General features: G+C 41.5%; 1 protein-coding gene and 1 long non-coding RNA gene across 2 annotated transcripts in view; both read left to right on the top strand.

Moving 5' to 3' along the window:
- LOC148042286 (SLAM family member 6-like) overlaps positions 1–25745 on the top strand; it is a 979974-nt gene that overhangs the window by 701045 nt on the left and 253184 nt on the right. The window lies entirely within an intron of this gene.
- On the top strand, positions 22830–25677 carry LOC148042291 (uncharacterized). Its single transcript, XR_015695215.1, has 2 exons — positions 22830–22982; positions 24756–25677. It is a non-coding gene; the product is annotated as an uncharacterized LOC148042291 (long non-coding RNA).

Here is a 25745-nt window from a genome sequence, read left to right as displayed (position 1 = left end):
GGTCAGGGAAATGTTTGATACTGATCTGGCTGGGTAAGAGTCCAGAGTCCATATCGCCAATAACTACGCGTGGGGGGAAAGGAAATGTGTTTTGTGAGGAAGAGAAAGAGCGCGCTTCACCGATGCCTGCTGGCGAAAATTTGGAAGAGAGGCAAGAGACTTCAGGCACCGAGCCCCCACCCCTGGATGCGGCAACTGGAGCGGGCGGGAGGCAGGGAAGGGGTGGGCAAGACCGCCACTTTTCCACCGTGCGCTGCAATAGCGGCAGCGGCGGCCTGAATCTGGTGACTGCCCCTCACCACCTCAGGCGGTGCTCATACCCTCCCCTTTCCTGCGCTACCGTTAGACTCCTCTCAGCCCCCCACCCATGCCCGCGGAGGGTGCACGCGCGCCAAAATCGCGAACCCCCATCTCCCCTCAAAAGACCCCCCCCGCCCTCGGCTGCCCAACGTTCTCTCTCTCTCTCTCGCTCTACCTCTCTCGCCGTTCCTTCTCACAAGCCAAGGCCGGGTGGGGAAGCGCCGTCTCCGTCCCGGGCGCGCCACCCTTCCCTGGGCAACTCGGAGATGACTGAGCCGAGGAGGACAGCGAGAAAAAGAAGAGAGCGGCCAGCAATGACCGCCGGGGAAGCCGCCAGGGCCTCCAAGGGCTCCGCTTCCAGCGCATGGTCCGCCTCCTCCTCGCCTCACTTCCAGGCGAGCCGACTGAGGCGAGAAAGGAGAAAGAGGCGGAGGCATTCACTGAGGGGACCGCTGACTCGGGGAGGGGGCGGAGGTGGTGTAGTAGCGGGGGATACTTCCTACTCGCCTCACTTGCTCCTGTGCTTCCGCGCATCTCCCCCCCTCCGGCGACGGTGCTGCATGAGTGAAGAGTCGGCCGTTGCATGGCCCCCGGCCGCTGCGCGGCCCGGTGCCAGGTACTCCACGGCCCGGCACCGGTCCGCGGACCAGGGGTTGGGGACCACTGCCCTAGGTTATTGAAGGGACATGGCTGTTTTCATCATTAAATGGTTGTTTTGATGCACCTTAAAACCTGAAGATTTATCTTAACACCTAAATTTTAATTCTGATTATATTTCGGCTTGTATTCAGATGAAAGTTGCAATCATAGAGGAAGAAAAAAAAAGTGGGTTTTTAAAAAAAGAACAAGTTGTTGCAGAGTGCTTGAATTGAATATGGCTCTTTTAACTCTTGGTGGCTGTTTCGATGCACCTTAAAATCTGAATTATTTTACCTTAAGGCTACTCCTAAATTCATTTTTATTTCAGATTCAGATGAAGGTAGCAATCAGGGAGGAAGAAGAATTATTGAAAGGTGCTAGAATTGAAGACGGCTGTTTCAATCTTTAGCGGGCTGTTCTGTGCACCTTTAAAACTGAAGGTTTTAACTTGAGCCTAAATTTAAATTCCAATTGATTTCAGTTTGAATTCAGATGAAAGTGGCAATAAGAGAGGAAGACAGAAACCCATTTTTTAAAGAACAAAGTGAGTTATTGAAAGGCGGCTTTATGGGGTGTTAGGAGGGAGAGGGGATATATAGTATGTGTTAGATTTTATAGTAACGCGATTGCACTTGTATACTGTTGCTCGTTAATTTCACTGTAAAAATAGGACAAGCTGAATATATTAATAGATAATAGAAATACACCGAAGGGAGGAGTAGAGGGTTAGATGAAAGAGGGGTAGAGAGGGTGGGAGAGAGGACGGGAGAGAGGGTGAGAAGGAAGGGAGGGAGTGTACTGGGAGAGAGGAGTGATAGAGGGGAAGGAGAAGTAGGGTAGAGGGGAATGTTGGAGGGAAGAAGGAAAGTTGGAGGAGGGAGAAAGAAAGGGTGTATGGAGGGTCGAAGTGGAACATTGGGTTTGTATTTGGGGGGGTATTGTTGACAAGAGGAATGGCTGTGTTTATTTTTTAATGTTATATGGCCCCGGTTATGCACAGTATATATGTGACTGTACGAAATGAAAATGGAAAAAATAAAAACACATTTACATTTAAAAAAAGAAAGGCGGCTTTAATTGAATGTGGCTGTTTTAATTTATAGCAGCTGTTTCAATGCACCTTAGAAACTGAATATTTTAATTTAAGCCTAAACCTAAATTGAGATATATTTTGAAACCAAATGAAGGTTACAATCTTCAAAGAAGGCAAGTCGATTTTAACAAGAATTGTGTTATTGTCAGGTGCTTGAATTGAATGGCTGTTTCCCCATTGTTCCCAGAACAATAATCTTTGGTGATTATTTTTAGATTTACACATTGGCAGAAACCACAAAGAATTGGCAAAAATCATCCTGCTTGGGAATAGATTGTTTCATTCAGGTTTATAAATTTTGGAACTGGTGATTGGCCTCCCCTGAATTATAGTAATAGGAATAAATATCTTGGCTAAAACAGTTATGGGACACACTGGCATGTTATATTTTGCCTTGGATTCATTGAGACCCCTCGATTTGCCGAAAAACCCCAAAGGAAACCAAATAAACCCACTTTAGCTTCCTGGCTGAGATTGTTTCAAATCCAAACCCTCGGACATATCTGCTAGTCATTCCCGACTCTAGGGGGCGGTGCTCATCTCCCTTTCAAAGCCGAAGAGCCAGCGCTGTCAGCCAGTCGAGGAATTCTGGGAGTTGAAATCCACCCGTCTTAAAGTAACCAACTCTGGAGCCCTCTTATTTAGAAGATTAAAGATTGCACGAAATATGGATTTCCTCTGACCTGATGAACCTTCTCTGATGGTGAGGTTTGGTCTGAGTCTTGTTTACTATGAGTCAGGATTTCTCTGGAAACCACATATTTCAAAAGGGGCAGTCATAAAAAAGTATCATAAGTTCAAAGGCCAAGAGCTTTTATTCTATTCTCTATATTACTCTATTCCTTCTTCTATTCTATTCTATTCTTTTCTATTCTCTACTCTATTCCTTCTTCTATTCTATTCTATTCTTTTCTATTCTCTACTCTATTCCTTCTTCTATTCTATTCTATTCTATTCTATTATCTACTCTATTCCTTCTTCTATTCTATTCAATTCTTTTCTATTCTCTACTCTATTCCTTCTTCTTTTCTATTCTATTCTTTTCTATTCTCTACTATATTCCTTCTTCTATTCTATTCTATTCTATTCTATTCTTTTCTCTACTCTATTCTATTCTATTCTCTACTCTACTCTACTCTACTCTACTTTACTCAACTCAACTCAACTCAACTTTATTCTATTGGACCACAATGTCTCTGTAGGATGGGCTCCTGGCTAGATTTGAGATAATCAAATTTCACCAAGACTTTCTCAAGGTCACTAGAGGGTCAAGGTTCAGGCTTGATTTACAAAAGACAGATTGACGTAAGACTGCAAATATGACCATTTCTCACACTTATGACTGTGGCACTATCCCTACCATCACATGATCAAAATTCATATATGCTTGGCAATTGGTTCATATTGATGACTGTCATGTCATCCCTTTTTGCAACCTTCTGACAACCGAGGAATTCTGCGAGTTGAATTCCCCCTTTCTTAAAGTAACAAACTCTGGAGCCCCCTGACTTAGAAAGTTAAAGACTGCATGAAATATGGATTTCCTCTGAGGTGATGAACCTTCTCAGATGGTGAGATGTGGTCTGAGTCTTGTATACAATGAATTGGGATTTCTCTGGAAACCACTCATCCTATTCCATTCTATCCTATTCTTCTGTCTGAACAAAATGGAAATCTAATTTTCTCTGGAAATCACTTTATGTCATAAAAGGGGCAGTGATAAAAATGGTCATAAGTTCAAGGCCAAGACGGCTCTGAGTAATGCCAGAAGGACCACACAAACATCAAATGAGGAAGAACTTGATGGCCACGAAATATTCAGCGGCTGCTTTATAAATTTTCCAAAGCTTCTGCTTTCTCAATTCACTTCGTTCCCCAAGCTCCTGAAGACTCCTCCGACCAGCTCTCCCAGCCGAGGTGAGTTATGGAATGGGACACAGCTGTTTTCATTGCTAAGAGGCTGTTTTGATGCACCTGAAAACCTGAAGATTTTAACTTAGCACCTAAATTTAAATTCTGATTTATTTTGGCTTGTATTCGTATGAAGGTTGCAATCTTGATGGAAGGAAGGGGGGAAAAACCTAGTTATTGAAGGGACACGGCTGTTTTCATTGTTAAGCAGCTGTTTTGATGGACCTTAGAACTGAAGATTTCTCTTAACACCTAAATTTAAATTCCAATTTATTTCAGTTTGAATTTAGATGAAAGTGGCAATCAGGGAGGAGGAAAAAAACCCAGTGTTTCTTTTTAAAAAAAACCAAGTTATTGCAGTGTGCTTGAATTGAACGCGGCTCTTTTAACTGTCGACGGCTGCTTCGATGCACCTTAAAATCTGAAGATTTTACCTTAAGGCTACACTTAAATTCAGATTTATTTTGAGCCCAGATGAAGGTTGCAATCTTCAAAGAAGGAAATTTGTTTTTAAAAAGAATTGGGTTATTGGCAGATGATGGAATTGAATGGGTTTTTTACCCATTGTTCCCAGAATCCAATCTTTGGTGATTATTTCTAAATGTACATACTGGGAGAAACCACAAAGAATTGGAAAAATCATCCTGCTTGGGAATAGATTGTTTCATTCAGGTTTATGAATTGAGGAGCTGGTGATTGGCCTCACCTGAATTATAGTAGTAAAAATAAATAACTTGGCTTCACTTAGTTATGGGACACACTGGGATGTTCTATTTTGCCTCAGTTTCATTGAGTCCCATCGATTTGCCAAAAACCAAGGAAAACCAAATAAACCCACTTTAGCTTCCTGGCTGAGATCCTTTCAAATCCAAACCCTCGCACATATCTGCTAGTCGTTCCCGACTCTAGGGGGCGATACTCATCTCCCTTTCAAAGCCGAAGAGCCAGCACTGTCCGAAAGCATCTCCAGGGTCATGTGGCCGGCATGACTCAACGCCGACGGCCCACGGAACGCTGCTCTCTTACCCCCAAAGGTGGCCCCTATTTTTCTACTTGCATTTTTTACTTGTGTCCTTTTTTAAAAGGATGGAAACTTGGTTTTGGGGGGTAAGGGAAGCTCTCTTGTCCGATTTAGATAACTGTCATCTCCACCAATGATGGAGACGGAGCAGAGCTTCCAGGTTCAGGAGCAGTCTACCATCAAGGGATGGAGGAAAGCAGGCCAGAAGGGAGCAAGTTACTCAATAAAAATTTTGATGATTGAAACAACCGGACGATTCTTTTTTTCATCTCTTTCCCAGGTTCCTTGAAGTCCTCTAGGATGAACTTCCAGAATCAGCCGGGCGGTCAATACTACTTTTACCCCCAAAATACGCAGTGGGTCCCCCCACCTCAGCAGTGGTGTGCCCCACCTCAGGCGTCTGGTGCCAAGCCTCAGCCATTGGGAACCCCACTTCAGCCATCGGGCGCCTCATCTCAGCAGTGGTATGCCCCACCTCTGCAGTGGTCTACCTTTTATGCGCAGTGGTATGGCCAACCTCAGCCGTCGGGCGCTCCACCTCAGCCGTGGGGCGCTCTTCCTCAGCCGTCGGGTGCTCCACCTCAGCCGTCCAGTACCACGCCTCAGCCATCCAGCGCTCCACCTCAGCCGTCCAGCACCATGCCTCAGCCATCCGGCATTCCACCTCAGCCATCCGGCGCCCCACCTCAGCTGTCAGGCGTCCCTCCTGAGCAGTCGGGTGCTGAGCAGTGATATCCCAGGGAGCAGGATCAAAATCCAAGATGCTGTTAGCCATGCTACACCCCATGTCAGCCGTGCTACCGCCCATGTTAACTGTGCTGCCCCCCCAACAATGCTACCGCAAGTAGAAGGACCAAAATCCAAGATGCTGTTAAGAAGCTGTTGAAGGCAATGTCTGGAAGAGAAACGGAGAAGGAGAAGGTCCATCTCTCGGCTTCCAACCTCAACCCAACACGGAAGCCAACAAAGAAAACAAGACCCTGGGAATTGATGCTGTCCATGGAACTTTGGGGTGGCTTATTCCATTGGCTCCTTGAAGGCCAACCAAACCACCAAAGACCCACGCGGATGGAGAACTCGGCAGCCAAAACCATCATGAGAACTTCCAAGAAGAACCAGTCTCCTGATCCTTAATCATGTCATGGTCTTCTCCTGCCTTCCCCCTTCTGGTGTTTTGCCCTGCGCTCTGCTTGTCCCCTGGCAAAATGTTATTAAAATGCATGAATTAGCCGGCATTGGAGAGTTGCCTTTCTGTGGGGCCTTTGGGTGTGGGGGGGAAGTCCAGAGGGCAGGACAAGAAACAATGGTTGGAAACGAATCAAGGGGAGAAGCAACCTGGAATTAGGGAGAAACTTCCTAACAGTGGGGGCAATGAACCAGTGGAACAGCTTGCCACTAGAAGTTGTGGGCGCACTCTCACTGGTAGTTTTTAAGAAGAGACTAGATCTGAAAGGGGATAGGTTCTCCTGCTTGAGCAGGAGGCTGGACTAGAAGACCTCCACGGTCCCTTCCAGCTCTAGTCTACTCTATTCTATTCTATTCTATTCTATTCTATTCTATTCTATTCTATTCTATTCTATTGGACCGCAATTGGGATGGACTACTTGCCAGATTTGAGACACAACATTCAAACACGTTTCACCAAGACTTTCTCCAGGTCACTAGAGGGTCAGGCTTGATTTACAAAAATCACTAGTTGACTTACGACTGCCATTATGACCATTTCTCACACTTACGACCGTTGCACCCCCTCCCCCTCCCTACCACCACATGATCAAAATTCAGATGCTTAGCTAGCCGAAGATTACTGGGAGTTAAAATCTACCCGTCTTAAAGTGGTTAATTTAAGACGGGTGGATTTGAACTCCCAGAAGTGTGGAGCCCCCTGAATTAGAAGATTAAAGAAGTTTAAAGAAGGCTGAGTGTGTCAGTGTGTCCATATGCCTGTGTTTCTGTGTGTGTGTGTGTCTCTGGGTGTGTGGGTATTTGCAGTTGGTTTGTTCATTCAAGCTAAGTTCTTCTGGCCCAGAGCCTACGTATTTTTAATAACAATTATTAAGTGATTAGGTAATACGCTTCTGAGTCTGCTCCAGGCACAACCAGCAGCCCCCCCCACCTCTGCAGGAGACCCTCCCCAATTCCAGGCAAACGGTTGTGCCATCTCTTCTTTCCGAGGGAAGCCCTTCCATTGGAGCATTGCTCTCATGACCAAGAAATTTCTCCTAATTTTCTCTAATTAACTTTAGTTCAGGTTGGGATTTCTCTGGAAGCCATTTATATCAAAAGCGTCATAAGTGCAAATCATTAAAAAGGGTCATAAAGGCCAAATAGAATCCATTGATTCATTGTTCCATTTTGTTCAGACAGAAGAATAGAGTAGAGTAGAATAACTAGAATAAGGAATAGCATAAGAATAAGAAATAACAAATCGAATCTAATTGAATAGGAGCTGAAAGGGATCTTGGAGGTCTTCTAGTCCAGCCTGCTGCTCAAGTAGGAGACCATATTCATTACAGACAAATGATTTTCCAACGTCTTCTTTTTTATATTAAAGTTTTTTTAAAAATTGTTAATGTTCATAACATATAATCACATGTATACTAATACATAACCAACATCATATTGTATTATTAAATGTTTATAACAATTCATCTTACCAACAACTCCCAAAAATCAGTTATTGTCTCTTCTGCTCTCTGTCTACCATATTTGTACTTTATCCATCACTTCCTTCTCCCCCTCTCTCCTCCCCCTCCCTACCTCCTTTCTTTCCTCTGTCACCTTCCCTACTTCCCCATCCTCTCCCTTTCTCCTCTCTCTTCTTTCCACTCCTCCTTTCCCTCCTCCTCTTACCCCCCCTTGCCCTCTCTCCTATTCCTCCCTTCTTCCCTTCCCACTTTTTATCTCAATAGTTTCCCATTGTAGGTATATTTCACCTTCCCTCTCTATTTTTCCTTATCTTGGATTGGATTATCCTTAATTGTCTTTAGATGGAAATCCTCGCTGTTCAATGTTTCACTTCCCTTAATCTATTATATAAAATAACAAGCGGTAAACATATTTCAACCCATGCTTAGTTGTCCTTCTATGTCATATTCAATCAGTTCGCAACTCAATTTAAATATCTTAAAATTTTGGATCATAAACCTCTCCTTTACCACCTCCCCATATCAGTTTCATATTAATCCATGTTCCATATATTTTAAACTTTATTTAACTATCTTTCTATTATCATATTCAACGAGTTAGCAACTCCATTTTATTGTCACAGTTTAAGAATAAAGCCCTTATCATTATGGTGGTTTTCCAATTTCTTCTTAAAATGGAGAAGGAATGGAAGGAAGGAAGGAAGAAGTAGAATAGCAGAATAACAGAGATGGAAGGGACATTGGAGGTCTTCTCGTCCAGTCCCCTGCTAAAATAGGAGATCCTATCCCATTTCAGATAAATAACTGTCTAGTCTCTTCTTAAAAACTACCAGTGAGGGTGCGCCCACAACTTCTAGTGGCAAGCTGTTCCACTGATTCTTTGCCCCCACTGTTAGGAAGTTTCTCCTCCATTCCAGGATGCTTCTCCCCTTGATTCATTTCCATAGAAAGGGAACTCTCCAATGCCGGCTAATTCATGCATTTTAATAACATTTTGCCAGGGGACAAGCAGAGCGCAGAGCAAAACACCAGAAGGGGGAAGGTAGGAGAAGACCATGAAATGATTAAGGATCAGGAGACCGGTTCTTCTTGGAAGTTCTCATGATGGTTTGGCTCCATCTGCGTGGGCCTTCGGTGGTTGGGTTCGCCTTTAAGAAGCCAACGGAATAAGCCACCCCGGAGTTGTGTGGACGGCGTGTCCAAACATCAATTCCCAGGTCTTGTTTTCTTGGTGGGCCGCATTCAATTCAAGCACTTTTCAATAAGTCTTCTTCCTCCATGATTGCAACCTTCATCTGAATCTGAAATAAATCTGAATTTAAGCATAGCCTTAAGTTAAAATCTTCAGATTTTTAAGGTGCATCGAAACAGCCGCCAACAGTTAAAAGAGCCGTATTCAATTCAAGCACTCTGCAATAACTTGGTTTTTTTAAAAAAGAAACACTGGTTTTTTTTCTTCCTCTATGATTGCAACTTTCATCTGAATTCACACCGAAATAAATCAGAATTTAAATTTAGGTGTTAAGATAAATCTTCAGGTTTTAAGGTGCATCAAAGCAACCATTTAATGATGAAAACAGCCGTGTCCCTTCAATAACTGAGGGTTTACAATACAATACAATACAATAGCAGAGTTGGAAGGGACCTTGGAGATCTTCTAGTCTGACCCCCTGCCTAGGCAGGAAACCCTAAACCGTTCCAGACAAATGGCTATCCAACGTCTTCTTAAAGACTTCCAGTGTTGGGGCATTCACAACTTCTGGAGGCAACTTCTGTTCCACTGATTAATTGTTCTAACAGTCAGGAAATTTCTCCTCAGTTCTAAGTTGATTCTCTCCTTGATTAGTTTCCACCCTTTGCTTCTTGTTCTACCCTCAGGTGCTGTGGAGAATAGCTTGACTCCCTCTTCTTTGGGGCAGCCCCTGAGATAATGGAGGACTGCTATCATGTCTCCCCTAGTCCTTCTTTCTCTTAAACTAGACCTACCCAGTTCCTGCAACTGTTCTTCATATGTTTTAGTCTCCAGTCCCCTAATCATCTTTGTTGCTCTTCTCTGCACTCTTTCTAGAGTCTCCACATCTTTTCTACATCGTGGCGACCAAAACTGGATGCCACATTCCAAGTGTGGCCTTCCCAAGGCCTTATAAAGTTATATTAACCCTTCACCTGATCTTGATTCTATCCCTCTATTGATTCAGCCTAGAACTGTGTTGGCTATTTTGGCAGCTGCTGCACACAGCTGGCTCCTATTTAAATGGTTCTCCACTAGGACTCCAAGATCCCTCTCACAGTTACTACTATTGAGCAAGGTACCAGCTATACTGTACCTGTGCATTTTGTTTTTCTTGCCTAAATGTAGAACCTGACTCTTTTCACCATTGAATTTCATTTTGTTAGATAGCGCCCAATGTTCAAGTTTGTCGAGATCCTTCTGTATCTTAAGCCTGTCTTCTGGAGTGTTGGCCATTCCTGCCAGCTTGGTGTCATCTGCAAATTTGAGGAGTTCCCCATTTATTCCCACATCCAAATCATTCATGAAGATGTTGAAGAATCCTGGGCCCAAAAGAGAGCCTTGGGGTACTCCACTGCATACTTCCCTCCATGTAGATGCAGTTCCATTGAGGACTACACGTTGAGTGTGGTTGGTCAGCCAGTTATGAATCCATTTGGTGGTGATGCTGTTCATCTTTACATGCTCAGGCTATTTGCTGATATTCTGCCTTAGTTATGTCCCCCCCCCCTTTCCACTTTTTATACTTATCTTTTTTGTCTTTCAATTTGTCAGAGAATTCTTTATGCAGCCATGCTGGTTTCTTTTGGGAGTTGTTATTTTTCTTCTTCATTTTTATTGTGCTAGACTGGGCTTTTGTAATCTCATTTTTCAAAATTTCCCAAGCTTCTTGAGTTGTTTTCCCCTTGAGGATTCTCATCCATGGAATTCTTCCCAAGCTCTCTCTAAGTTTATTGAAATTAGCTCTCTTAAAGTCCAAGAGTCTAGTTTCACTTTGTTCTACTACTTGTGTTTGCATAATGTTGAATTCCAATATTGCATGGTCACTTCCCCCAGGGTTTCTGTGGCTTCAACACCTTCTATCATTTCCTCTCTGTTAGTGAGAATTAAGTCCAATATTGCTGATCCCTTTGTTCCCTTCTCTACTTTTTGGGAAACAAAGTTGTCTGATAGGTTTGTTAGGAACTGTTTTTTCCCTTCCTTCCAACAAGATTGCAACATTCCTCCAAATTCAAACTGAAATAAATCTGAATTTAAATTTAGGTGATAAGATAAATCTTCAGGTTTTAAGATACATCAAAACAGCCGCTTAACGCTGAAAATGTGTGGTTTCCAGAGAAAACCCCACCCATGGTAGACCGGACTCAAGGAGACATTTCCTGGGCAGGAGAACAAGGCATCTGTGGAACTGCCCGACTCCGAACGTTGTGGGTTGTTCATCACAGGAGGTTTCGAAAGAAGAGATTGGGCAAGCGTTTTCCTGGAATTGTGTAGGGTCTCCTGCTTGAGGAGGGGTTTGGACTAGAAGACTCTTCTATTCTATTCCTTATTCTATTTCTTATTCTATTCTATTCTATTCTGCTCTACTCTACTCTATTCGATTGCTTATTCTGTTTTATTCTATTCCTTATTCTATTCTATTCCTTATTCTATTCCTTATTCTATTCTGTTCTATTCCTTATTCTATTCCTTATTCTATTCTATTCCTTATTCTATTCTATTCCTTATTCTATTCTATTCCTTATTCTATTCTATTCTATTCCTTATTCTATTCCTTATTCCATTCTATTCCTTATTTTATTCTATTCTATTCCTTATTCTATGCTGTTCCTTATTCTCTTCTCTTCTAATCTAACCTAATCTAATCTAAACTAATCGATTATGTTGGACCACAATGGCCCTGTAGGGTGGACTCCTGGCCAGATTTGAGACACAACATTGAAGTTTCACCAAGACTTTCTCAAGGTCACTAGAGGTTTACAAAAGACAGGTTGATGTAAGACTACAATTATGACCATTTCTCACACTTATGACCATGGCACCATCCCTACCATCACATGACCAAAATTCAGATACTTAGCCATTGGTTCATATTGATGACTGTCATATCATCCCTTTTTGCAACTTTCTGAGCAGCCAATTCAAAGGGGAAGCCAAGTTCCCTTAACGACCGTGTTCCTAACTTAACCACTGCAAGGATTCCCTTAACAACGGTGGCAAGGGAGGTCGGGAAACGGGGCAAAAGCCACTTAGCCACTATCAATGGGGCTCAAACTTCACAACTTCCAGATGGGACCTTAAGAGCTTCCATGGATGGCTCAGGAGAGGGGCCTCCAAACTTGGTCACTTTAAGACTGGTGGACTTCAACTCCCAGGATTCCTCAGCTGGTCGAGGAATTCTGGGAGTTGAATTCCACCCATCTTAAAATGACCAAGTGTGGAACCCCCTGACTTAGAAGGTTAAAGTTTGCATGTAACAAGGTTTTCCTCTGATGTGGCTGAAAGATTGATCAGGAGAATGGGGAAACTGATTAGCTTGCAAATGGATTTCCTTCAATGCCATTGGTCCATCAGCTCCTTCTCCTTCATCAGTTCCGCGTCAGAGTCATTCTTGTGTTTGTGCATCCTCTGTATTCTTTCAATACAATGAAAAATAGAAGCAAAAGAACTATTTGAATCAGAGGCTGCAACCATTTGTCTATTTCTGTTTATGCTCTACTAGCCGATAACCCAGCATTCCCCGGGTATTTATTTATAGGGGGAAAATGTCCGGACCAAATATAATTTCTTTACCAGATGGAGACCCCTTCTGGAATACTGCGAAGCCGTTATCATGGCAACTCCACTGTACAGTAGAAGCCATTTTAAGGCACAACAGGCTGCATTTTAACCCACCCACCCCCGAGAGGTGTTATGGGTGTCTTACCCTAACCGTATTTTACTCAAGAGCGTAAGTCATCTGTGCTGAAGTTTGATTCAAATTGAAATTATATATTGATTCTGGACCACTGTGAGGTTTTTTTTAAAAAAAAAATCATGTTTCTTAAATGAGATTTAATTTTAGTTTTTTCTGGAAACGTTGCTTCATTTTAAGACTCTTTAACATTTTGAAATTTTATTTTGTATTTTTCTTTGTTTATTTTTAATTTTGGAGGGAGGAGTTTTGTATTTTAACTTTTTTTCTCAATAAAATAAAAAATAGAACCAAAAGAAATATTTGAACCAGAAGCTGCTACCATCTGGCTATTTCTGTTTATCTGTTTAGGAATTGGAATGGAATGGAATAAGAATTAGAATAGAATAAGAATAAGAATGGATTTATATTCCTAAGGGCTCATTTCAAATACGTTTTTCTGCATTTCAAAAGTTGTTTGATTCATATCAAAGATTTGAAAAAAAAAATTGGATTTTTTGACATTAAAATATGAAGAAAAAGGTGAGAATGTTGAATGTTTGAATGTTCCTGAAATACAAATGGAGAATGTGAGAAATGACATCTGGTCTATCTCGGAGGAAGAAAGAAATGCAATGCTGGAAAGGGAGGCAGCTATACAGAAGATTCATTTTAAGAGACAGAGCGCAGGAGGAATGAGGAGTATTAAAGAATCTACACTTTATGAAACATCATTGGCAGATTTCTTAATTCCACCCTTGAGAATTAAAGTCAATTTGAAAAGTTTAACAAGCCTGGGGCAACATTATTATTTCATCAGAGACATCCTGAGCAAAAAGGTGCGAAGATATCCCTGTTTGGACTTGCTTATAGAAACATTTGGTAAATCTATTCAACGAATGGCAATAGGACTGAGAAGGTTTTGTTATTGGAGAGACATAGGCTGACAGATGGAACAATACAATTTAAAATTAGCTAAATCTAATTACTCTTATTTGTAATAGATATAGCTGAATAATAATTGATATTGATAGTAATGTATATAATGTGGAGTTGATATGATAAATAATAATTGGATATGAGAAAGGAAGGTTGGAAATACTTTTGGACTATATACAAAAGTTATTAATCACAATAATTATCACTATTAAAAAATAAAATAAAATATATACAGTTAAATGTTAATTAATATGGGGAAAATGTTATGATATACGATATAACTACATAAAGAAGGGAGAATGATAATAAACTATACTGCATGGAAGATGGAATTTTTGGTATTAAATATTATGGATGTTCAGCTAAAATAGGAGATGAGGATTTGATGTTAATGGAGGATTTTACAAACAAGTAAATGAAATGTCAGCATGTGGTTATGGATTAATTCTTTGGCATAGTTAAGGATGAAGGATGTTTAAATAACTGTAGTCAACTAAAAGTGGAGGTATAATGATGTCAATATGGTAAACATTTGAGTTAAGATATTTGAATTAATATGAATTAATGGAAGAGATGCACCAAAACATGTTGTAACCAGCTGATATACTTTTTTATATATATAATATATACCTGTGTTCTTTTTTTGTTTTTGTTTTTGTTTTTTGTTTTGTTTTTTCTTCCCTGCCTTGTCTTTTGTTCTTTTTGTCTTTTTTATTTATTTATTTTTTTCCCACTGGTGTGGGCATGTATTGTTTAAGATTATTATTATTATCAATATTTTTAAATAATAATTACAGTCAAATGAAAATGGATATATGATGATGGTGATATGTATGAATATTTGAGTTAAAATGCTTGAGTTAACATGAGTTATGTTTTTTGACTGTGGAGAAGATGTACGAAAGTTTATTTGTGACTGACTGATACACTTTCTATAGCATGTAAAGAAAGATGTTGTACTTGTTTTAAATTAAAAATAAAAAAAATAAAAAAAAAGAATAAGAATGGAATGGAATGGAATATGAATTAGAATAGAATAAGAATAAAAATGGAATGGAATGGAATGGAATAGAATAGAATAGAATGGAATTTTGAATAAAATAGAATAAGGAATAGAATAAGAAATGGAGAATAGAATAAGAAATAGAGAATAGAATATAATAGAATAGAATAGAAGCTGGAAGGGACCGCAGAGATCTTCTAGTCCAGCCCCCTGCTCAAGTAGGAGAGCATATCCCATTACAGACAAATGATTTTCCAATTTCTTCTTGAAGCCCCCGAGTGAGGGCGAAGGAAGGAAGGAAGGAAGGAAGGAAGGAAGGAAGGAAGGAAGGAAGGAGTAGAATAGCAGAATAACAGAGTTGGAAGGGACCTGGGAGGTCTTCTAGTCCAGCCCCCTGCTCAAGCAGGAGATACTATCCCATTTCAGATAAATAACTGTCTAGTCTCTTCTTAAAAACCTCCAGTGATGGAGCTCTCACAACTTCTAGTGGCAAGCTGTTCCACTGGTTCATTGCCCCCACTGTTAGGAAGTTTCTCCTCCATTCCAGGTTGCTTCTCCCCTTGATTCGGTTCCAACCATTGTTTCTTGTCCTGCCCTCTGGACTTCCTCCCCACACCCAAAGGCCACACAGAAAGGCAACTCTCCAATGCCGGCTACTTCATGCATTTTAATAGCATTTTGCCAGGGGACAAGCCGAGCGCAGGGCAAAACACCAGAAGGGGGAAGGCAGGAGAAGACCATGACATGATTAATGATCAGGAGACCGGTTCTTCTTGGAAGTTCTCATGATGGTTTTGGCTGCCGAGTTCTCCATCCCCTTGGGCCTTCGGTGGTTGGGTTGGCCTTCGAGAAGCCAACGGAATAAGCCACCCCAGAGTTGCGTGGACAGCATCAATTCTCAGGGTCTTGTTTTCTTGGTGGGCTTCCATGTTGGGTTGAGGTTGGAAGCCGAGTGATGGACCTTCTCCTTCTCCGTTTCCTTCCTGACGTTGCCTTCAACAGCTTCTTAACAGCATCTTGGATTTTGGTCCTTCTATTTGCGGTAGCATTGCTGGGGAGGGGGCAGCACAGTTAACATGGGCAGTAGCACGGCTGACATGGGGTGTAGCATGGCTAACAGCATCTTGGATTTTGATCCTGCTCCCTGGGATATCACTGCTCAGCACCCGACTGCTGAGGAGGGACGCCTGACAGCTGAGGTGGGGCACGACGGCTGAGGTGGAGCATTGGAAGGCTGAGGTGGAGCATTGAACGGCTGAGGTGGAGGATTGGACGGCTGAGGTGGAGCATTGGATTGCTGAGGTGGAGCATTGGACGGTTGAGGTGGAGCATTGGACGGCTGAGGTGGAGCACCGGACGGCTGAGGTGGAGCACCGGACGGCTGAGGTGGAGGATTGGGTGGCTGAAGTGGAGGATTGGACGGCTGAGGTGGAGCACCGGACGGCTGAGGTGGAGCACCGGATGGCTGAGGTGGAGCATTGGACGGCTGAGGTGGAGCACCGGATGGCTGAGGTGGGGCATACCACTGCGCCGAAAAGGTGGACCACTGCTAAGATAAGCGCCCGACACCTGAGGTGGGGCGTACCACTGCAGAGGTGGGGCACAGCACTGCTGAGATGAGGCGCCCGATGGCTGAGGTGGGTTTCCTGATGGCTGAGGCATGGCACCAGACGGCTGAGGTGGGGCACATCACTGCTGAGGTGGGGGGACCCACTGTGGAAATTGGTGGTTGGGGTAGTTTTGACCGTACTGCTGATTTTGGAAGTTCATCATGGATGACTTGAAGGAACCTGGGAAAGAGATGAAAAAAAGAATTGTCTGGTTGTTTCAATCATCAGAAAGCTCATTGAGTAATTTGCTCCCTTCTGGCCTGATTTACTGCTTCCCTTGGTGGTAGACTGCTCCTGAACCTGGAGGATCTGCTCCACTTCTCTCACTGGTAGAGATGACAGTTATCAAAATCGGACAAGAGAGCTTGCCTTGTCCCCCAAAACCAAGTTTCCATCCTTTTAAAAATGGACGCAAGTAAAAAATGAAAGTAGAAAAATAGGGGCCACCTTTGGGGGGAAGGGAGCAGCATTCCGTGGGCTGTTGGCGTTGAGTCATGCCGGCCACATGACCCTGGAGATGCTTTTGGACAGTGCTGGCTCTTCGGCTTTGAAAGGGAGATGAGCACCGCCCCCTAGAGTCGGGAACGACTAGCAGATATGTGCGAGGGTTTGGATTTGAAAGGATCTCAGCCAGGAAGCTAAAGTGGGTTTATTTGGTTTTCCTTGGTTTTTGGCAAATCGATGGGACTCAATGAATCTGAGGCAAAATAGAACATCCCAGTGTGTCCCATAACTAAGTGAAGCCAAGTTATTTATTTTTACTACTATAATTCAGGGGAGGCCAATCACCAGCTCCTCAATTCATAAACCTGAATGAAACAATCTATTCCCAAGCAGGATGATTTTTCCAATTCTTTGTGGTTTCTCCCAGTATGTACATTTAGAAATAATCACCAAAGATTTGATTCTGGGAACAATGGGTAAAAAACCCATTCAATTCAATCATCTGCCAATAACCCAATTCTTTTTAAAAACAAGTTTCCTTCTTTGAAGATTGCAACCTTCATCTGGGCTCCAAATAAATCTGAATTTAAGCGTAACTTTAAGGTAAAATCTTGAGATTTTAAGGTGCATCGAAGCAGCCGTCGACAGTTAAAAGAGCCGCGTTCAATTCAAGCACACTGCAATAACTTGTTTTTTTTAAAAAAGAAACACTGGGTTTTTTTCCTCCTCCCTGATTGCCACTTTCATCTAAATTCAAATTGAAATAAATTGGAATTTAAATTTAGGTGTTAAGAGAAATCTTCAGTTCTAAGGTCCATCAAAACAGCTGCTTAACAATGAAAACAGCCGTGTCCCTTCAATAACTAGGTTTTTCCCCCCTTCCTTCCACGAAGATTGCAACCTTCATACGAATACAAGCCAAAATAAATCAGAATTTAAATTTAGGTGTTTAGTTAAAATCTTCAGGTTTTAAGGTGCATCAAAACAGCTGCTTTACGATGAAAACAGCCGTGTACCTTCAATAACAGGGTTTTTTATTCCTTCCTTCCACCATGATCGCAACCATCCAAATTCAAAATGTAATAAATCAGAATTTAAATTTAGGTTCTTAGTTAAAATCTGCAGGTTTTCAGGTGCATCAAAACAACCTCTTAACAATGAAAACAGCCGTGTTCCATTCCATAACTCACCTCGGCTGGGAGAGCTGATCCGAGGAGTCTTCAGGAGCTCGGGGAACGAAGGGAATTGAGAAAGCAGAAGCTTTGGAAAATTTATAAAGCAGCCGCTGAATATTTCGTAGCCATCAATTTCTTCCTCATTTGATGTTTGTGTGGCCCTTCTGGCATTACTCAGAGCCGTCTTGGCCTTGAACTTATGACCATTTTTATCACTGCCCCTTTTATGACATAAAGTGATTTCCAGAGAAAATTAGATTTCCATTTTGTTCAGACAGAAGAATAGGATAGAATGGAATAGGATGAGTGGTTTCCAGAGAAATCCCAATTCATTGTATACAAGACTCAGACCACACCTCACCATCTGAGAAGGTTCATCACCTCAGAGGAAATCCATATTTCGTGCAGTCTTTAACTTTCTAAGTCAGGGGGCTCCAGAGTTGGTTACTTTAAGAAAGGGGGAATTCAACTCGCAGAATTCCTTGGTTGTCAGAAGGTTGCAAAAAGGGATGGCATGACAGTCATCGATATGAACCAATTGCCAAGCATATTTGATCATGTGATGGTAGGGATGGTGCCACAGTCATAAGTGTGAGAAATGGTCATATTTGCAGTCTTACGTCAACCTGTCTTTTGTAAATCAAGCCTGACCCTTGACCCTCTAGTGACCTTGAGAAAGTCTTGGTGAAATGTGATTATCTCAAATCTAGCCAGGAGCCCATCCTACAGAGACATTGTGGTCCAATAGAATAAAGTTGAGTTGAGTTGAGTTGAGTTGAGTTGAGTTGAGTTGAGTTGAGTTGAGTTGAGTTGAGTTGAGTAGAGAATTGAATAGAGAAAAGAAAAGAAAAGAATAGAATAGAAGAAGGAATAGAGTAGAGAAAAGAATAGAATAGAATAGAAGAAGGAATAGAGTAGAGAATAGAAAAGAATAGAATAGAAGAAGGAATAGAGTAGAGAATAGAAAAGAATCGAATAGAATAGAATAGAAGAAGGAATAGAGTAGAGAATAGAATAGAATAGAAGAAGGAATAGAGTAGAGAATAGAAAAGAATAGAATAGAATAGAAAAAGGAATAGAGTAATGTAGAGAATAGAATAAAAGGTCTTGGCCTTTGAACTTATGATACTTTTTTATGACTGCCCCTTTTGAAATATGTGGTTTCCAGAGAAATCCTGACTCATAGTAAACAAGACTCAGACCACACCTCACCATCAGAGAAGGTTCATCAGGTCAGAGGAAATCCATATTTCGTGCAATCTTTAATCTTCTAAATAAGAGGGCTCCAGAGTTGGTTACTTTAAGACGGGTGGATTTCAACTCCCAGAATTCCTCGACTGGCTGACAGCACTGGCTCTTCGGCTTTGAAAGGGAGATGAGCACCGCCCTTTAGAGTCGGGAACAACTAGCAGATATGTCCGAGGGTTTGGATTTGATACAATCTCAGCCAGGAAGCTAAAGTGGGTTTATTTGGTTTTCTTTGGGGTTTTTCGGCAAATCGGGGGGTCTCAATGAATCCAAGGCAAAATATAACATGCCAGTGTGTCCCATAACGGTTTTAGCCAAGTTATTTATTCTTATTACTATAATTCAGGGGAGGCCAATCACCAGCTCCAAAATTTATAAACCTGAATGAAACAATCTATTCCCAAGCAGGATGATTTTTGCCAATTCTTTGTGGTTTCTCCCAATGTGTAAATCTAAAAATAATCACCAAAGATTATTGTTCTGGGAACAATGGGGAAACAGCCATTCAATTCAAGCACCTGCCAATATCGCAATTCTTGTTAAAATCAACTTGCCTTCTTTGAAGATTGTAACCTTCATTTGGTTTCAAAATATATCTCAATTTAGGTTTAGGCTTAAATTAAAATATTCAGTTTCTAAGGTGCATTGAAACAGCTGCTATAAATTAAAACAGCCACATTCAATTAAAGCCGCCTTTCTTTTTTTAAATGTAAATGTGTTTTTATTTTTTCCATTTTCATTTCGTACAGTCACATATATACTGTGCATAACCGGGGCCATATAACATTATAAAATAAACACAGCCATTCCTCTTGTCAACAATACCCCCCAAAATAGAAACCCACCTCTTTGACCCTCCATACACCCTTTCTTTCGCCCCCCTCCAACTTTCCTTCTTCCCTCCAACATTCCCCTCTACCCTACTTCCCCTCCCCCTCTATCACTCCTCTCTCCCAGTACACTTCATTCTCACCCTCCCTCCCGTCCTCTCTCCCACCCTCTCTACCCCTCTTTCTTCTACCCCTCTACTCCTCCCTTCGGTGTATTTCTACTATCTATTAATATATTCAGCTTGTCCTATTTTTACAGTGAAATTAACGAGCAACAGTATACAAGTGCAATCGCGTTACTATAAAATCTAACACATACTATATATCCCCCCTCCCTACTAACACCCCATAAAGCCGTCTTTCAATAACTCACTTTGTTCTTTAAAAAATGGGTTTCCGTCTTCCTCCCTTATTGCCACTTTCATCTGAATTCAAACTGAAATCAATTGGAATTTAAATTTAGGCTCAAGTTAAAACCTTCAGTTTTAAAGGTGCACAGAACAGCCCGCTAAAGATTAAAACAGCCGTCTTCAATTGTAGCACCTTTCAATAATTCTTCTTCCTAACTGATTGCTACCTTCATCTGAATCTGAAATAAATCTGAATTTAGGAATAGCCTTAAGGTAAAATAATTCAGATTTTAAGGTGCATCGAAACAGCCACCAAGAGTTAAAAGAGCTGTATTCAATTCAAGCACACTGCAATAACTTGTTCTTTTTCTAAAAACCCACTTTTTTTTTCTTCCTCTATGATTGCAACTTTCATCTGAATACAAGCCGAAATATAATCAGAATTAAAATTTAGGTGTTAAGATAAATCTTCAGGTTTTAAGGTGCATCAAAACAACCATTTAATGATGAAAACAGCCATGTCCCTTCAAAAACCTAGGGTATTTTACCCTTCCTTCCACCAAGATTGCAACCTTCGTCCAAATTCAAACTGAAATAAATCTGAATTTAAATTTAGGTGTTAAGATAAATCTTCAGGTTATAAGGTCCATTAAAACAGATGCTTAACGATGAAATGTGTGGTTTCCAAGAAAACCCCACCCATGGTAAACCAGACTCAAGGAGACATTTCCTGGGCAGGAGAACAAGGCATCTCTGGAACTGCCCAACTCCGGACGTTGTGGGTTCTTCATCACTGGAGGTTTCGAAAGAAGAGATTGGGCAACCGTTTGCCTGGAATTGTGTAGGGTCTCCAGCCTTAGGAGGGAGTTGGAGTAGAAGACTCTTCTATTCTTTATTCTATTCTACTCTATTCTCTTCCTTATTCTATTCTATTCTATTCCTTATTCTATTCTATTCCTTGTTCTATTCCTTATTCTATTTCTTATTCTGTTCTGTTCTATTCTATTCTATTCTGCTCTACTCTACTCTATTTTATTCCTTATTCTATTTTATTCTATTCCTTATTCTATTCTACTCTATTCAATTCCCTATTCTGTTTTATTCCATTCCTTATTCTATTCTACTCTATTCTCTTCCTTATTCTATTCTATTCTATTCCTTATTCTATTCTATTCTACTCTATTCTCTTCCTTATTCTGTTTTATTCTATTTTATTCTATTCCTTATTCTATTCTATTCCTTGTTCTATTCCTTATTCTATTTCTTATTCTGTTCTATTCTATTCTATTCTATTCTGCTCTACTCTACTCTATTCTATTCCTTATTCTATTTTATTCTATTCCTTATTCTATTCTACTCTATTCTATTCCTTATTCTATTCTATTCCACTCTACTCTATTCCATTCCATTCTATTCTATTTTATTCTATTCCGTTCTCTTCTATTCCATGCAGTTCTATTCTATTCTATTCTATTCTATTCCACTCTATTCTATTCTATTCTATTCCAGAGCATAACAATGGCCCTGTAGGATGGACTACTGGCCAGATTTGAGACACAACATCCAACAAGTTTCACCAAGACTTTCTCAAGGTCACTAGAGGGTCCGGGGTCAGGTCAGGCTTCATTTACAAAAAAAAACACATTGACATAAGATTGCAATTATGACCATTTCCCACACTTATGACCGTGGCACCACCTCTACCATCACATGATCAAAATTCAGATGCTTGGCCATTGGTTCCTATCAATGACTGTCATGTCATCCCCTTTTCGGAACTTCTGACCAGCCAATTCAAAGGGGAAGCCAGGTTTCCTTAACGACCATGTTCCTAACTTAACCACTGCAAGGATTCACTTAACAACGGTGGCAAGGAAGGTCGGAAAACAGGGCAAAAGCCGCTTAGCCTCTATCAATGGGGCTCAAACTCCACAACTTCCAGATGGGACCTTAAGAGCTTCCATGGATGGCTCAGGAGAGGGGCCTCCAAACTTGGTCACTTCAATATGGGTGGACTTCAACTCCCAGGATTCCTCAGTCAGCCGAAGAATTCTGGGGGTTGAATTCCACCCGTCTTAAAGTGACCAAGTGTGGAGCCCCCTGACTTAGAAGGTTAAAGTTTGCATGTAACAAGGTTTTCCTCTGAGGTGGATCAAAGATTGATCAGGAGTTTGGGGCGTCCTTTTCAGCAGGTTGAATGATAGCCTATAGGAATAATCACGGTTTTAAATTAATCCTGGATTAGGTTAATCAAGTTACGTTTTGGTGGATTCATTTGCTCTTTAAAGGGATTGAAGGTTGGGCCCGTCTCTTGGGACCGGGCATCGTGGGACTGGCATAAATTGGGCACCGGTCTCTGTGGAGAGGTGCAAGGGTGGACTATGGGGTCTGTTGAACCTGGTTCCAACAATCCAACTTGTGATATTTTGTAGAGGAAACTGCTCTCAAAATCCGTCCTTCCCGACACTAAAAGGATCTCGGCTCCAGGGGTATGCAATAGAACACAGAATCATGGAAGGGACCTCAGAGGTCTTCTAGTCCAACCTGCTGCTCAGGCAGGAGACCCTACACAATTCCAGGCAAACAGTTGCCCAATCTCTTCTTTTGAAACCTCCAGTGATGAAAAGTATAATTTTCTCTGGAACCACTTATGTCGAAAGGGGCAGTCATAAAAAGGGGTCATAAGTTTAAGGCCAAGGTGGCTGCGAGTAATACCACAACGGCCACACAAACATCGAATGAGGAAGAACTCCATGCCCACAAACTATTCAGCGGCTGCTTTATAAATTCTGCAAGGCTTCTCCTTCCTCAATTCACTTCGCTCCCCGAGCTCCTGAAGACTCCTCCGATCGGATCTCCCAGTCAAGGTGAGTTATTGAATGGGACACGGCTGCTTTCATTGTTAAGAGGCTGTTTTGATGCTCCTGAAAACCGACAGATTTTAACCTAAATTTAAATTCAGATTTATTTCAGTTTGAATTTGGACGAAGGTTGTAATCTTGGTGGAAGAAAAAACCCCAGTGTTTCTTTTAAAAAAACCAAGTTATTGCAGTATGTTTGAATTGAATATTGCTCTTTTAACTGTTGGCAGCTGTTTCGATGCACCTTGAAATCTGAAAATTTTAACTTAAGCCTAAACTTAAAATTGAAATTTATTTTGAAATCAAATGAAGGTTGTAATCTTCAAAGAAGGAAAGTCAATTTTAAAATAATTGGCTTATTGGCAGGTGATTGAACTGAATGGGTGTTTTCCCCATTGTTCCCAGAACAATAATCTTTGCTGATTCTTTCTAGATTTACACATTGGGAGAAACCACAAAGAATTGGCCAAAAAAATCATCCTGCTTGGGTATAGTTTGTTTAATTCAGGTGTATGAATTCAGGAGCTGGTGATTGGCCTCACCTGAATTAAAGTAGTAAGAATAAATAATTGGCTTAACTTAGTTATGGGACACACTGGGATGTTATATTTTGCCTCGGATTCATTGAGACGCCTCGATTTGCCAAAAACCAACGAAAACCAAACAAACCCACTTTAGCCAGCAGAGGGTAGCCATGTTTCTTCTCCTTCTTCTTCTTCTTCTTCTTCTTCTTCCTCTTCCTCTTCCTCCTCCTCCTCCTCCTCCTCCTCCTCTTCTTCTCCTTCTTCTTCCTATTCTTCTTCTTCTTCTTCTTCTTCTTCTTCTTCTTCTTCTTCTTCTTCTTCTTCTTCTTCTTCTTCTTCTTCTTCTTCTTCTTCTTTTTGAGAGTAAGAATGGAATTTTTATTTTTAAGCAAATTAAATAGCCCAGACAACATAATTTTTATTAAGCAATAAGACATTTATCTTTTTTTTCTTTTTTAAAAAATAAATAAATTTATTTATTTATTTCCAAAACAAACATATGTTGCAAAAAGTATATCAGCTGGTTACAAAAAGCTTTTGTGCATCTCTTCCACCGTCATCAAATATAATTCATATTAATTCAAATATCTTAACTCAAATATTTACCATATTAACATCATCATACCTCCACTTTTATTTGACTACAGTAATTTAAACGTCCTTCATCCTTAAATATACCAAGATTCAATCCATAACCACATGCTTCCTTATTTATAAACTCCTCCATTAACATTAAGTTCTCATATCCTGTTTTAGCTAAACATCCATAATATTTAATACCAAAGATTTCTAAACCTCCATGTATATAATTTATTATCATTATCCTTTCTTTATTTAATTATATCCTATATCATAGCATTTTCCCCCTATTAGTTAAAATTTAACTGTATATAGGTTTTTTTAATGATAATTATTATTGTTATTAATAATCTTTATATATAGTCCAAAAATATTTCTAACCTTCCCTTCTCATATCCAATTATTACTTATCACGTTTCTTCTTCTTGAATTTATCTTATTATCATTTTTTTAAAAGGACGGAAACTTGGTTTTGGGGGGGGGCAAAGGAAGCTCTCTTGTTTGATTTTGATAACTGTCATCTCCACCAATGAGGGAGATGGAGCGGAGCTTCCAGGTTCAGGAGCAGTCTACCATCAAGGGAGGGAGGAAAGCAGGCCGGAAGGGAGCAAATTACTCAATAAAAATTTTGATGATTGAAACAACCGGACGATTCTTTTTTTCATCTCTTTCCCAGGTTCCTTCAAGTCCTCCAGGATGAACTTCCAGAATCAGCAGGGCGGTCATAACACCTTTAGCCCCCAAAATACGGATTGGGGCCGACCTCAACAGTATGGCGGCCAACCTCCACAGTTTGGCGGCCCAGGTCAGCAGTTTGGCGGCCCAGGTCAGCAGTTTGGCGGTCCACCTCAGATGTATGGCGGCCAGCCTCAGATGTATGGCGGCCAACCTCAGATGTATGGCGGCCAACCTCCTCAGTCTGGCGGCCCAGGTCAGCAGTTTGGCGGCCCAGGTCAGCAGTTTGGCGGTCCACCTCAGATGTATGGCGGCCAACCTCAGATGTATGGCGGCCAACCTCAGATGTATGGCGGCCAACCTCCTCAGTCTGGCGGCCCAGGTCAGCAGTTTGGCGGCCCAGGTCAGCAGTTTGGCGGCCAACCTCAGATGTATGGCGGCCAACCTCAGATGTATGGCGGCCAACCTCAGATGTAGGGCGGCCAATCTCAGCCGGGCTACCGTCTATTTTAACCGTGCTTCCCCCTGCCCAGCAACGCTACCGCAAGTAGAAGGACCAAAATTCAAGATGCTGTTAAGAAGCTGTTGAAGGCAATGTCCGGAAGGAGAACGGAGAAGGAGAAGGTCCATCTCTCAGCTTCCGACCTCAACCCAACACGGAAGCCCACCAAGAAAAGAAGACCTGGGAATTGATGCTGGGGTGGCCTATTCCGTTGGCTCCTCGAAGGCCAACTCAACAACCGAAGGCCCACGCGGATGGAGAACTTGGCAGCCAAAACCATCATGAGAACTTCCAAGAAGAACCGATCTCCTGATCCTTAATCATGTCATGGTCTTCTCCTGCCTTCCCCCTTCTGGTGTTTTGCCCTGTGCTCTGCTTGTCCCCTGGCAAAATGTTATTAAAATGCATGAATTAGCCGGCATTGGAGAGTTGCCTTTCTGTGGGGCCTTTGGGTGTGGGGAGGAAGTCCAGAGGGCAGGACAAGAAACG

The sequence above is a fragment of the Thamnophis sirtalis genome, unplaced genomic scaffold (genome assembly GCF_051295495.1).
Source record: "Thamnophis sirtalis isolate CommonGarterSnake01/CBP01778 unplaced genomic scaffold, rThaSir2_p1.2 scaffold_18, whole genome shotgun sequence".
Classification (NCBI taxonomy): Eukaryota; Metazoa; Chordata; class Lepidosauria; order Squamata; family Natricidae; genus Thamnophis; species Thamnophis sirtalis.
The sequence above is the reverse complement of the archived record's forward strand: the minus strand, read 5'-3'. Positions and strand labels throughout refer to the sequence as shown.